Raw genomic sequence first — 15,807 nt, forward strand, 5'->3', positions numbered from 1 at the left:
GATTCACAAGCCAAATCATATTCAACTAAAGCATAAGCCCACTCGCCGATTCTATCACTTAAAATCGGCTTTTGTAACATGCGCTTGAGCACATTGGTTTGACATACTACTATGCAAGTACTAGATAGTAGATAATGCTTCAATTTGGTACAAGCATAATAGAGAGACAAACATAACTTCTCAGTAAGAGTATACCTTGTCTCCGCATCAATAAGTCGTCGGCTTATATAAGTGATGACATACTCCTTGTCTTCGGTTCTTGAGTCAAAACAGTTCCAATGACATTATCTTCAACAGCCACATAAAGCCTGAAAGGAACCCCTCCCCTAGGCGCTTTGAGCACAGGTGTTGAAGACAAATAAATCTTGATCTTTTCAAAAGCCTCTAGATGTTCTGCCCCCCAAGTAAATTCGATTTCATTCTTTAACCGAAGAATAGAAGTAAGAGCATCAATATGCCTTTTTACAAATAGTTCGCCAATTTTCTAGCTCGAATTGAAAAACTTCTAATTCGGCTTTTATCCGCTGATGTTGCAATTTTCAACCAGCTCAAGACCTCAAATACAAGATCAAAGTCTTGAGAGCCCCTTGCAAACTGATCTGTTGCATAGAAACTTCATGAGGTAAATTATCATTTGCCAATATTTTACCCCCCGAGCACTTAAATGTCGTCGAGCTCCATATTGCTGCTCTCTTGGTGTAGCCTCATGATCCACTAGCTCCTCATTGCCTTGTACCGAGAATGTTAGCGGTGTTTCTCCATCGCAAGGAACCGAAACAGGCATTGTCGATTCGGCTTTCTGTTCTGCTGCAACCTCAACCGGTCTGACCGGTTGCTCTGGGCGGTTAGACCAGTCGCTTGTACCGGTCAGACCTGTCTCCTGAGGCGGTTTGACCGGTCGTGCTGGCTGGTCAACTGCTTTGACCCTCCATACCTTGCCTTGAGGGACCATTGGTTTGTAGTGGTTGGATTGTTTGTCCCTCAGCCTCTTGAACTCTTTTTCCTTCTTCACCTGAGCACGTAGACATTGCAGCTTCCTTCTTTGAGTACGAGCCAACCCTAAAGGACACCATCTTGGTTGAAAGTACTTTGATATCGAGTTACTGCTGCTGGCCTCATGATCATTGGCCATGATCGGCCTTTGGATAGAAGGATTGACCGATTTACCAAAAACCATCGGCCTTGTACCCGCATCATTGACAACCACTTTGATATTGCCGATTTGCACAACATCATTGGCTTTAGCTTTCTCTGGACCAATAGTGGATTGTACCTCTTCTTTCTTCTCCTTGACACGGTAAACCTGTCTCGGAGAATGAGCTTTGCCCGGCCTCTGATGAGACCGGTCTGACCGGTGCAGGCTGTCGCCTCTGACCTGATTGGATGAATCTCAATCGGTCATGCACTGGTCGTGCAACCTTGCCGAACACAGGCCTTCTGTGATCCTCCTCTCTGTGGTGAGATGGTGGGTATAGCATCGGATAACAATACATCCAAATTCCTTCATGCCCCCATGTAGGACAAGAAAAACCCGATGCCGGTGATGCCCATGACGTAGCAGCATACACCTTCTGAGGAGGCAATACTGTAGTGCTATCACCCCTACGCTTGCTGGATTCTCCCCTAGGAGAAGAATGCTTTCCTTGACGCGGAGGTGAACTTGGTTCTTTTTTTAGTGGCCGATCTTTTGGAACGGCCTTTGTGTATTTGTGCAGTAACTGAGCGAAGGTGAGCTTCTGCTTTGTAAAACTCCCCTGCACCTTTGACTCATTAACCTTCTGAGTACCTCCTTCCGGCCGCTTAGGCTTGAAAGTTCTGGGCCGGCCTTTTGTCTGACCGGTCTGACCGGTTGAGGCGACCGGTCTGACCGGTCGTGCCTGAGTTGCAGGCCGACTCGTCTTTTGAGAGGAACTTTCTTTCCCCCTGGGCCTTGAAGTTTTGACAGTGATCTTCAATGACTCCTTTCCATCAGGAGTTTTCTCCATCGTCACTTCCCTAGCCTGAATCTTGTCATTGATATTTTTCGGCCTTGGCTCACCAATGATAACATTTTTTCCTTTTGCTCCTTCGGCTTGTTCCGGCCGAATGAGTACCTTGACATTATCCAAATCAATCGTATGGACAGGGAATGACGCCTTGTCATCTTTTACCTCATGCATTACCAATCGTCCTTCATTAACGGCCGATTGGATTTTTCGACGAAAGATATTGCAATCATTAGTTGCATGAGAAAATGTATTATGCCACTTGCAATATGCATGCCGCTTCAGCTCCTCAAGCGGCAGTATGACATGAGACAACTTGATGTTTCCGCTTCCAAGCAATTCATCAAATATACGATCACACTTAGAAACATCAAAAGTGAAACGAGCTTGTTCTTGCCGATTCTTTGGAATCGGCTTAAGCGATGAACAAGAACATGGCTTTGCATCTGATGGCCATATGAATTCAGCAACATAAGCTTCCTTTTTCTCATCGTCCGAATCAGATTTACGATCGACATGTATGGACCGATGAGTATTATGGGCACCTTTTGCGCTCTGGAGTCTAAATTCTAAACCCAAAACTTTCATGTGCAAATAATTAATAGTGTAGTACTCAAAACCTTCGAGTTCTTTTTTCAAATAAGAACGCAAACCATCAAAAGCCAAATCAGCCAATTCCTTTTCAGAAACTGTTAAATTGAAACATCGGTTCTTTATATCTTTAAACCTTCGGAAGTAATCCGAAGCAGGCTCATCTTGGCCTTGCCTAACCGATGCCAAATCCGACAGTTTAGCTTCATTGTGCCCATTATAAAAACGATCAGGAAACTTACGTTCCAACTGATTCCAAGATTGAATAGAATTCGGGGCCAATGAAGAAAACCAAGAAAAAGCGGTTCCAGTCAAAGATAATGAAAATAAGCAAATGAACAAAGCCTCATGAAAACCAGCTTTTCCTAGTTGTAAGATATATTGGTCAATGTGCTCCCAAGGTGCTTTATTATCATCACCACTAAATTTCACAAAATCAGGAACACACCAACCAGCAAGAAAAGAAACTAAATCAAATTCAGAAGGATATGGCTTTTGGTATAATGTAGAATTACCTATATCCACACCGAATTTAGTTTTCATCGCACTAGCCGGATCCTCTTTTAACCAAGCGGGATCGGCTTTGCATCTACCACTCGTGGATGCTTGTGCTACAGAAGTAAGACGATGTTCTATAGGATTATCTTGTAGCATCATCTGAACCGAACTTATCGGTGCATGCCCCGCAGAATTTTCATGTACATTAACAAAAATCGGTTCATGTGGAGAACCAGATTCTTGTGAAGGAGAAGGCTGCACACAATTTGTCATCTCATTGGTTCGGCTAAGGATTGCCGAGCAAAGAGTAGACATATTCGGTGTAGATGTTACTAGGATGACCACCATCGCACCGGTCTGGCCGGTCTGTTGGACCGGTCTGACCGGTCCAACCATATTCGGCTGTACCAATTGCAATGGTGATGTTTGCCCTGCAAAATAATTCATCGGCATGCCATATAGTGGTTCTTGAACAGATGCTAGCATAGCCGATGAATCAGTAGTTTGGAAAGCACAATTATCATCTACGGATTTGCCTTTTTTCATGATATCTATTTGATCTTTTAAATCATTCATGGGCTTATATATATCAGCAATTTTCTTATCCATAATAGATGATAATTGGCTAAACAAGTCGGAAGATGAAGTGTTTACATTGCTTATTACCTCGACTTGCTTATTCTTGAGCGTGAAGGAGGGCATCACGAAGTCTTGAACCCTCGTGACCTGGCCTTGCTGATTTTTCTTGAATCCCTTCAAGAATTGTGCTTTGAAGTGCTCCCTGACCACCAAGTACTCTTGGCGCTCCTCCTCGCTGAGTTCCTCGATAGATGTGGAGATGTTGCCTTCGTCAAGGTCGGTGATGACGCCCATCTTCTTTGAGAACTAGATTAGATTGGTTTAAAAACCAGATTAATCTGTTCCCCAGCGGAGTCGCCAAAAAGTATGTTGACACTAATTTGTGCCAACACACTCGAATGAGCTAGAACGCGCAGCAAGATCGTCAAAATGATCAACACCAGCAGCCTCCCTGCGCCGACCGGTTAGACCGGTATAGCGGACCGGTCAGACCGGTACTCCAGGAAGACGGCGAAGACCTAGAACCAAGAGCTCGGGAGGGACCCCGTCGGAGCTAATGGAGCTAGGGATTGCTCTGAGGTCAGCAGGCCACTCAGAACGCCATCGAACGCCGTGGAGACGAGCGAAGAACAGCAGATGGGGTTGGAAAAGTTAGGGTTTAGAGGTAAAAGGTAAAGGATAAATGTGTGAATCGATTGGGATTACCCTCAATCGGCCGTGTCCCTTCATATATATAGGGTGGGGAGGTCTGTACCCATTAGGAGTCGGAACCCTATCAAATCCCGTGTCAAAATATAACTCCTAACTCCGACTGGGCGTTTTGGACCGGTCCGACCGGTCTCTGGACCGGTCTGACCGGGGTGCAGGTCTTCTGGGAGGCATAACTCCCTCATCCGGACTCCGAATTAGACGTTCTATATATGCATTTCGATCGTCTCGATAAGATCTACGCAATGGTGCAGTCCAATTTGCAATTTGACAAACTTGTCTAGACCGGTCTGACCGGTTCAAGGGAGAGGTCTGACCGGTCCTGCCCAGATTGTCCAGAAAACCTTCATCGTGCCAATTTTGAGTGTCAACACATGGCAACTCACCGAAGACTGTATTTCTTGTGTTCCTGGTGACCTGGTTCTTGGAGGGATCCCCGACGAGGCGCTTGGAGTCGGTGAAGGCGACGCAGGATGGAGTGGTTAGGTTACCTTGGTCGTTGGTGACGATCACGACGCCGCCGTGCTGCCAAACGCCGACGCAGGAGTAGGTCGTCCCCAGGTCGATCCCGATGGCAGGGCCATCATCCCTGCCGGCCATCTCACTACCTTCTTCCTCTGTGTGACGGTCTGACGGAGTGACAGATCGGATGAGGAAGGCGAAGCCACACCGGCGGTGTAGAAGGCGTGAGGAGGGAAAAAATGCTCGTCAGAAGATGGGGCAGGAATTTTATAATCAAATTTAGGAAGGTCCCGAGGACAGGTTGGCTACTGTTACATGCTGGAAGATTATTGCGTTGGAAAACTAAGAGGCGCCAATGCATGAATGCCTCAATTGGTAGATGTTGGAAACGCCAGAGATTTTTTGGACGGGTGGCCGGGTTTAACTTCATTGTTATCAGGTGGTGCATGGATCTTGATGCAGCAGTTTGACCGCCTACTTTAAATTACCTCCCTATAATGCCACAGGTGTTAATCACCTGTAATTAAATTAATCACGGTCATTAGTTCCAGAAATCACGCGACAAATCACTAAACCGAAGTTTGTTCTAGTTAGTTGGGCCAGACCGGTCGGATCTGGGTCAACCGTTTGGACTCACAATATTGAAATCACACTCTCTCTCTCACTCTCACCAACTCAGTTCACTCCTCACCACGCCAGCTCCCTCCCTCTCCCGAGCTCCAGTTCCCCAAACCCTCACTCCCAAATCCCTCACCCCAAATCCATTCCAAGGCTTGGGGAGCTTCTAATCGGAGTCAAGGATCATCCTCTCCATGTCCTCCTCCCCGGGGTGACGTGGAATCTCCAGTTCTCGTGGAGGAGAGGCCCCTTTCAAGGTAAACAAGTTAGGGTTGATTCGATCTCCTTTTCTAGGTGATTATAAGTGAATCTCTCTGGTCAAACACCTCCAATGGCACCTTGGAACTAGTTCTTAGAAGGATATTGGAATTAGTGAGCGGTTTTCGCCGAGCCAAGGATTCTAGGTTTTGATCTGGGCAGGACCGGTCTGACCGGTCGGAAGTACCGGTCTGACCGGTAGCTTGCTGTGTTAAGTAGGACCGGTCTGACCGGTATTAGGGACCGGTCTGACCGGTGCTAGCAGAGCTGAGAGGGTTCAATTAGGGTTAGTTGGTGCAAATAGTTAGAATTTAATTTGGCTATTGGTTACTTGTAATTTTTATGAAATCATGCATGCATCTCTCATGTCATATGCATATGCATATGTGTAGCAGCCGCAGCGGAGGAGGTGGTGTACGAGGTGGTTGCGGAGCCACCGGAGCCGCTAGAGCAGGCCCAGCAGGAGGAGAGGCGTGAGGCCCCGGCCCAAGGCCAAGTTCACCCCAGTTCTGAGAAGCAGACGCAAGGCAAGCCCCAGTGCACATCCTTTTATTTCAAACTGTGACACCTATATTTATGTTGCTATTACTTGTGCATTAGGTTTAGGAATTATTTGGAACCATAGTTGCATGATCCCTAGGGTTCCTCGAGTTGTACTAGTATGTAGAAGACGATAGAAATGCTATGCTTAATAGAACTCGGTAGAAGTCGAGTGATTTCGGGTCACTCGCGAGATATAGGGCATTTAGTTAATTTGGATATATTGAATGTTGAATTAGGTAAGAAAGGAAAAGAATTTGGAGACCGGGCGGGGAGAGGTTAGCCCCGTCTGTGTCGGTTAAGGACCGTTCATTGTTTGGCCCTGTGATTGAGTTTGAACAGTACTAACCGCATACCGGGAGTAGGAGTTAGTCGAAACCGGTAAGCCGAGTACTGCTTTGCTTCAAAAGTACAGGAACCCGCACCCAACTCCTGGGGCGAGTCGAGTAGTCGCGGAGAATTGGGGATGCATATGTTTACTTTTGGTGGTCTCATGTTGAGCTCGGCTGACCATATGTCGTTGGGCTGGTTCCTGTAGTTCGAGGCAGGAGGGGAAAGGTTGGTGCGTGGGGTCCGACGGAGCTTTTGCGTGCCGTGTTGGTTAGGTCAACCTTGCAAGGTTAAACCGGATCGATTCGCCGTCAGTCGCTCTCGGATATGAGCACCTTGATCGCAGCACCGCATCGTAGTAATGTCTTATGGAACTTAAGTGATGATTGGAAATGACTACCATGAATTATTACTCCATGTCTGTTATGATTTCTTAGAAGGTGCCAATACTAGTTGAGAATGATAGTATATAGAATTTGGAGCTAAAAGTGGAAAATAAGGAGTCATTTTAGAAGCTTTTTATGCAAAATAACCACCAGCCAGAAAGTCTTGCATGTCTAGATATGTGGGCTAAGTTATACCCACTGGTCGGGTAAGCCTTGCTGAGTATTAGAATACTCAGGGTTTGTTGCCACAATTATTATTACATGACACACGGACGTGGACTTCTGCCCCTGTTGTGTCAAGTTCATCCGCCGGGATGCAGAGGGGTGGGAGGTCGTGGAGCGAGGCCCCTAGGCTGGGAGTCCGTCGGGTTGTACACTTGAGGGCTGTGTTTGCAACCCCCTCTGTTTTGTGAGGACCGGTCTGACCAGTTAGTGTGACCGGTCTGACCGGTGGTGTGGATTAGGCAGTGGCAACCGGTCTGACCGGTTGTAGGAACCGGTCTGACCGGTTGGGTGCAGGCAGGTTAGGGTGGAGTAGAGTTTAGGTGTAGAACTCATGCTTGTACCATCTGCGCCCACCTTCGCGTGGGACTACCGGTGTTGTTTCGATCGGCCCGTGGGTTGAGAAAGGATCGCCAAATTAAGCCGTTAAGCTAATGCGCCCGATGTGTTCAAATGACGGCCATTACGTTTAATTAGAGTTTTAATTTGGCGGTTCTGTCACACTCCCACTCTCACAAAACAAGGCCTTCATCTTCAAACTTTTTTATAGCTTCATTCTTCAAACTTTAGTATATGAACTCATACATAAACACACTCCCCACTAGGAGCAAATCTAGGACCCGGGCTGGGGGTACGGCAGCTCGGGTCTAACCCATAATACTCCTTTAATTATCAGGTGGTATTGACGCTACAACAGTTCATGAAAAATCCTGAAAAATCCTTCCGAAATCCACTTTCGAAGGGGTTCGAACCTAAAGACCTATTGAGGCCGGTGCTTCTTGGGCTACCGATGATTAATCATCCCCAAGCCCATTTGCAGCCTTCATCTTCGATTGTTATACTCACGCCGAAAGCATAATGATTTTTTAAACATGTGTGTGAAGGGAAACGGGTAGGCTACGCTAGCATCACTACCGCATAAACCCAAGATACTTGCGAGTAGAAGATCATAGATCGTTACCACTAGACGCGCAGCACAGCGGAAGAAGTCGCGCGTCGATGTAGAGGAAGTAGTCGATCACGTCCCACGAACCGAGCTCCTCATACTTGATCCCAGCAGCCGATCAGCGCAGCAGTCGCAGCAGCGCCTCCACGGAGTCCACACGTACGGGGATGAAACGCCGGGCGTCGGTGTGCTAGCACCGCACGCACGGCAAGGGCGGCGGCTAGGGAGGTGGCGCGGCTCAGGTCATCGCCCCCCTAGCCCCTCCCTCATATATATAGGGCGTACTAATGGGCTTCTATCTCATAGGCCCATTAGTAACCCTAATCCCTCTTGGATCAATATCCACTTGGGCCTTTAAACCGTATTGTGATGATGGGCTCTTGGGCATATCACCAACAATCTCCCACTTGCACTAGAGACAATCATACATGCAAGCTTTCCAACATTCCAAACCCCTTAAGTGTGTGACCCGTTAGGTTCATGTGTAGGTGGTCATGATCGGAAATCATTTCCGAATCACAAGTCAATAGCGGCACCTAGCAGGGCATAGTGACTCACAAATACACATAAAGATCATATCGGCCGAACCATAGATATACTCATACACCGATCCCTTTGCCACACGATACCAGTCAAGCTCAAAGCGAGATGCGTGCCACCTTTGTGATAGCTCGACCATTCTCTCGATCTAATAGTGGATTCTATTCATAACTAACCTTTAGTCATCATGATTAACTCTTTAATCACTTTGGCATGGCCATGCACTTTCAAATCCAACTATCTCGAGGGGCCCAGAGATATCTCTCCCGTTATCTAGGAGGGGCAAATTCCATCTTGATCCGCTCACATCCCATTCCATGTTTCATGACATACCTGTAAGCTGCTTTTGTAACTACCCAGTCACGGAGTAGCGTTTAGCAGCCCCAAGATGCACCACTACACACAGTGAGAAACAATGGCGATCTCGGGTCTAAGGATTCAGTAGGTATAACACTCAAGAACAACTGATGGCACATACAAAATAACAATCCCAACATTGTCTTGGAGTGGGTCAATCCAACACCATGTTCACCAACATGTGTCCACATCATTAATCCGATATATCCATATCCATGATCCGTGAAACATGATCATCAATTAATGCATGTGCTAGTCTCAACGTCGTTGTTGTCCCACACAACGACATAAACTAGGGATAATTTAGAATCATATCATTTTCAACAAAGAGTTTCACGAACAAGTCACATACTTGATAATCAATGTAAAATAATCATCCATGGAACAAATAACAATTATTTATCATTACATAAACATACTCATGACACAAAATCTCCCACGCACACTAGAATCACTGATGCAAGTATCTAATACCCATAGATCTCATGTGCGCCTCATGCTTTGGTTGTGGGAGAGGCTTCGTCAACGGATCAGCAACGTTTGAATCCGTGTGCACCTTGCAAACCTTCACATCACCTCTCTCAACAAAGTTACGGATGAGGTGATACTTTCGCACTATATGTCTGGACTTCTTAGTTGTTCTAGGCTCCTTTGCTAGTGCAACGGCACCACTATTATCACAATAGAGGTCCACTGGACTGGACGCACTAGGAACAACACCCAAGTCAAACTTTCTGATCCAAACCGCTTCTTTTGCAGCTTCGGAAGCTGCAATATACTCGGCCTCTGTCGTCGAATCAGCCACCGTATCTTGCTTGGAACTCTTCCAGCTCACTACCCCACCATTGAGGCAGAAAACAAAACCGGATTGCGATTTGGAGTCATCTTTGTCTGTTTGAAAACTAGCATCGGTGTAACCCTTTACAAGGAGCTCATCTTCGCCTCCAAATATTAGGAACATATCCCTAGTTCTTCTCAAGTACTTAAGGATACTCTTTACAATTGTCCAGTGAGGTTCACCGAAATCTGACTGATACCTGCTCGTAACACTTAGAGCAAAGGAAACATCTGGGCGCGTGCAAAGCATAGCATACATGATCGACTCTATGGTTGAAGCATAAGGAATCATACTCATCCTCTTTTGCTCATCAGGTGTCGTAGCACACTGACTCTTGCTTAGAGTAATGCCATGTGACATTGGCAAGAAACCTTTCTTGGAATCTTGCATATTGAACCGATTCAATATCTTGTCAATGTACGTGTCTTGGCTCAATCCAATTAGCCTTTTTAATCTATCTCTATAGATCCTAATACCCAGAATATAAGCCGCCTCTCCTAAATCCTTCATCGAAAAACTCTTTTTCAATGAGGTTTTAACGGCTTCAAGCATTGGAATATCATTTCCGATCAGTAATATGTCATCCACATATAGGACCAGAAACACAAGTGCGCTCCCACTAGCCTTTTTGTAAACACAAGGCTCATCTTCATTCTTGATGAAGCCAAACCCTTTGACTACTTCATCAAAACGAATATTCCAACTCCGAGATGCTTGCTTCAATCCATAGATGGACCTCTGAAGCTTACATATTTTCCCAGCATTTTTAGGATCGACAAAACCTTCAGGCTGTGTCATATACACATCCTCACTTAGATGTCCATTAAGAAAAGCGGTTTTGACATCCATTTGACATATCTCATAGTCATAATATGCGGCAATTGCTAGGAGAATCCGAACAGACTTTAGCATTGCGATGGGCGAAAAGGTTTCCTCATAGTCAACACCTTGAATTTGTCGGAAACCTTTCGCCACCAATCGTGCCTTATAGATGTGAACATTTCCATCCATGTCTAATTTTTTCTTAAAAATCCACTTACAGTCGATAGGTCTTACACTGTCAATCTGATCGACCAAGTTCCAAACTTGATTATCATGCATGGATTTTAACTCGGATTCCATGGCTTCAAGCCATTTGTCGGAGTCGGGTCCCATCATTGCTTCTTTGTAGGTCAAGGGCTCATCATTTTCCATCAACAATACATGGCGCTCCTCCGTAATAAGGAGGTTGAGCTTGTCAGTAGTGCGACGTGCCCTTATAGACCTTCGTGGGGCTGGTGCCTCAACTACGGGTTGTGCAACATCTTGCACATCCCGTGGATCTTTAGTGGGTGCTGAAACAGTTTCGGGTGTTTCCTGAATTTCTTCAAGTTGCACCTTGCTCCCACTAAATCCTTTTGAGAGAAACTCCTTTTCTAAGAAAACACCATTGCGAGCGACAAACACTTTGCCTTCCGCCTTATTGTAAAAATAATATCCTTTGGTTTCCCTAGGATACCCCACAAAGAAACATTTGTCTGACTTTGGAGTGAGCTTATCTGACATCAAACGTTTGACATAAGCCTCACATCCCCAAACTTTGAGAAAAGATAATCCGGGACGCTTCCCAGTCCATATCTCATATGGTGTCTTCTCAACAGACTTACTTGGAACCCTATTCAGTGTGAACACAGCAGTTTCAAGAGCATAACCCCAAAATGACAATGGAAGATCAACTTGGCTCATCATGGACCTAACCATGTCCAACAAGGTTCGGTTCCTCCATTCGGATACCCCATTCCATTGAGGCGTTCCGGGCGGAGTTAGCTGCGGAATAATTCCACATTGCTTCAAATGATCACCAAATTCAAGGCTCAAATATTCTCCTCCACGATCAGATCGCAGAAATTTAATTGTCTTGCCTAATTGATTTTGTACTTCATTCTGAAATTCTTTGAACTTTTCAAACGATTCAGACTTGTGCCTCATTAAGTAGATATAGCCATATCTACTAAAGTCATCAGTGAAAGTAATGAAGTACTGAAAACCACCTCTGTCTATTGAGCTCATTGGTCCACATACATCGGTATGTACAAGTCCCAACAAGTCACTCGCCCTCTCACTCTGACCAGTGAAAGGCGCTTTGGTCATCTTTCCAAGCAAACAAGACTCACATGTGTCAAATGATTCAAAATCAAATGAGCTTAACAATCCATCTTTATGGAGTTGTTCAATGCGCTTCTCATTTATATGACCTAAGCGACAATGCCAAATAAAAGTGGGATTCAAATCATTTGGTCTAAGCCTCTTAGTATTAATGTTACAGACAGATTTATCCTCAAGATCAAGAACATATAATCCATTCACCAATGGACAATGAGCATAAAAAATACCATTGCAAAAGATAGAACAACGTTTGTTCTCAATTACAATCTTAAAATCACCAACTTCTTCCAAACATGAAGAAGAAATAATGTTCTTGCTCAAAGCAGGAATGCAATAACAATTATTTAATTCCAAAACTAATCCGGAGGGTAGAGACAAGTGGTAGGTGCCGACCGCCAACACCGCAACCTTTGCGCCATTGCCGACCCGAACGTCCAACTCGCCTCTTGCAAATCTTCTAGTCTCACTTAGACCCTGCAACGATTTGCAAGTGTGAATCATCGATCCAGTATCAAATACCCATGATTCACTAGAAGATAATGCAATATTTATTTCTATAACATTTATACCTGAAGTGGAAGTCTCACTTCCCTTCTTCTTCTTCTTTTCCTCCAAGTACTTCTTGCAGTTCCTAGACCAATGTCCCTTTTCATGACAGTGGAAGCATTTATCTTCAGAAGTAGGGCCAGATTTGGCCTTAGGTGCTGGCTTTAGCTTAGAGCCTGAGGACTCACCACCGGAACTCTTTTCCTTGCCTTTACCTTTGGGATTAGGAGGCGTCCAACGCTTCCTCTTTTTGTTCCCCTTCTGAATCATCATCACATGATTGGGATTCTTTTTAATGCTCTCCTCTGCTGTTTTTAGCATCCCATGCAACTAACTCAATGTTTTATCCAAGCCATTCATCTGAAAGTTCATGATAAAAGGCTCATAGCTCGCCGGGAGCGACTGGAGAATAACATCAGTAGCCAAGTCTTGGTGAAGTTCAGAACCAAGTCTATCCAAAGTCTCAATGTAACCAATCATTTTGATCACATGAGGACTGACTGGGCTACCTTCTGCCAGCTTGCACGCAAACAAGAATTTTGAGATATTGAACCTCTCAGTCCTGGCTTGGTTCTGAAACATCCCACGCAGCCCCTCGATCATGGTATGAGCATCCGCATGCTCATACTGCTTCTGCAGATCAGGGGACATGGTGGCGAGCATCAGACAGCTGACATCAAGTGAGTCATTGCAGTGCTTCTCATAAGCTCTGCGATCAGCAGCAGTTGCATTGTCAGGGAGATCATCAGGATATGGCTGCTCAAGAACATACTCCTTTTTCTCTTGCCTGAGAACAATTCTCAGGTTGCGGTACCAATCAATAAAGTTTGTTCCATTCAACTTTTCTTTCTCAAGAACAGAACGCAAATTGAAAGCGGAATTGTTACTGGCAGACATGATCTACAACATTAAAGTAAAGCAAGATTTCAGCACTAAGTTTATGTAAAGACTTTCATTAACTGATTTAACAAAAGACAACCTACTATGTCAAAGTCATCTTCCCTCTAATGACATATAGTGGTTCAAGATCCATAATCACTAAAATTCTAGTGAGCTTTAGCATCACGGCTAGAAAATTAGTGATACAGGTAAGTAACAAATTACTAATCACATCTCTATGCGACTCTTGTTTGTTGGGTGGCATCCAATGCCCCGGCCCCAACCCTATGCCTTAAAGCCCAAAACTGTTTTGATAGCTTTGCTGAGTAAACCAATACTATGCTTGTGAATGTCCGACATCCACCCTATACAAAAGTGATAGCTGAGGGTACTCTACTTTGGTAAACCTACCACACAACGATCAAAATTTATAGGTGCAGCTATTGGTAAAAGGCATCAAAAACTCAACCTTTTCTGAGGGAAGCTATTCTATCATGATTAAAGTATCCACCATATGTAAAAGCATGAAAGAATAGTATGACAGGAAAATAAACATCACAAGCATATAATCATATTATATTGTGAATAGTATGGCCTCTTGCATCACAATGGGCACCATCGCCATGGCTCCAAGGTGACCTCCATTGCCATCCGTCCTGTCTTGTGGTGATCATCATCGCCATCATGATTGAAGCCTCCATGAAAAAAATACTAAGCTACTACATCTAATAGCTAGTGAAATAATTACATGAGAATTCAAACATCACAAGTCGACACGCAGGTCGTTATACAATAATGGTGCAACCTCAACCCGGTTGTGTTAACTTGCGACACGCAGGCCGCACAAATCATCACATACATCATCACATGACATTGAGGCCATACCATTCACATCACACCCTGCAAAAACAAGTTAGGCGTACGACGTGTTCTACCAAATTAGCGCTTGGGAAGCCGCTACAGCGAGCGCCCTGAAAACCTCACGGAATTACACAGATCGCATCTATGGAATCCCTATGAAAATCTCATCAGAGTGATCGCATCACCTCAAATCCGAGCCATTCATAATGCCTCAATTTTCACTAGGTCAATCACCTTGACCGTGCAAACTTTGCACTTGAGAAGACTGCATCTACACATGACCTTGATCTGTTGGTTCAATCTGCTGACTATGCACACAGTTAGTTCCGATGGTGATTCCAGCCGGTAGGGACATGTCGTATGCATAACAGAGAAAGAACACAAACTAATCTTTTGTCATATGCCGCGCAATCAACTCGCTCCAGTTTTAACCCCTTATGACCAATTGATCTAATCAAACCGTGCAAAAGTAATAGATCCAATCTACTACAACAACATATCACCTATATGCAAAAGATCCAGACCAAAAACTACGCAAGATGGCTCTGATACCACTGAAGGGAAACGGGTAGGCTACGCTAGCATCACTACCGCATAAACCCAAGATACTTGCGAGTAGAAGATCATAGATCGTTACCACTAGACGCGCAGCGCAGCGGAAGAAGTCGCGCGTCGATGTAGAGGAAGTAGTCGATCACGTCCCACGAACCGAGCTCCTCGTACTTGATCCCAGCAGCCGATCAGCGCAGCAGTCGCAGCAGCGCCTCCACGGAGTCCACACGTACGGGGATGAAACGCCGGGCGTCGGTGTGCTAGCACCGCACGCACGGCAAGGGCGGCGGCTAGGGAGGTGGCGCGGCTCAGGTCATCGCCCCCCTAGCCCCTCCCTCATATATATAGGGCGTACTAATGGGCTTCTATCTCATAGGCCCATTAGTAACCCTAATCCCTCTTGGATCAATATCCACTTGGGCCTTTAAACCGTATTGTGATGATGGGCTCTTGGGCATATCACCAACAGTGTGGTGGTTCGAAGGTGCAATTTTGATGGCTTCCAAGTCTATTTCTAACAATATTGTTTTAAATACCTAGCCCACCATGTTTCACAACTTTAACATGCACACTAAACTTTTTTGCAACATGCCTAGATACTCCATGATGCAAAACATGTGGATCTATCTTTGCCAACAACTCTAAATAAATGATGATTTTTAATTCATCCGAGTAGTACATCCTCTGTTTTCCCATTGGAATCTTCAAAAACAAATTAAATTTGAATCATGACCAAAGCTTTAGAGTTTAGACCTAAATAGTGTTCATGGTGTGCTGTAGCACATCAGCAAAATAAAATACCAACACCTAAAGAGTGTTCATGCCTTCATGGTGTACTATAGCACATCATATCCAACAATGTCAGAAACCTGAAAATCTCTATTGTAGCACATCCGACAAATGCATACACATGAAAATCTGCACTAGTGTTACTGTAACACCCTTGACAACACCATATAGGGTGTG

The sequence above is a fragment of the Panicum virgatum genome, chromosome 7K (genome assembly GCF_016808335.1).
Source record: "Panicum virgatum strain AP13 chromosome 7K, P.virgatum_v5, whole genome shotgun sequence".
In the NCBI taxonomy this organism is placed as follows: domain Eukaryota; kingdom Viridiplantae; phylum Streptophyta; class Magnoliopsida; order Poales; family Poaceae; genus Panicum; species Panicum virgatum.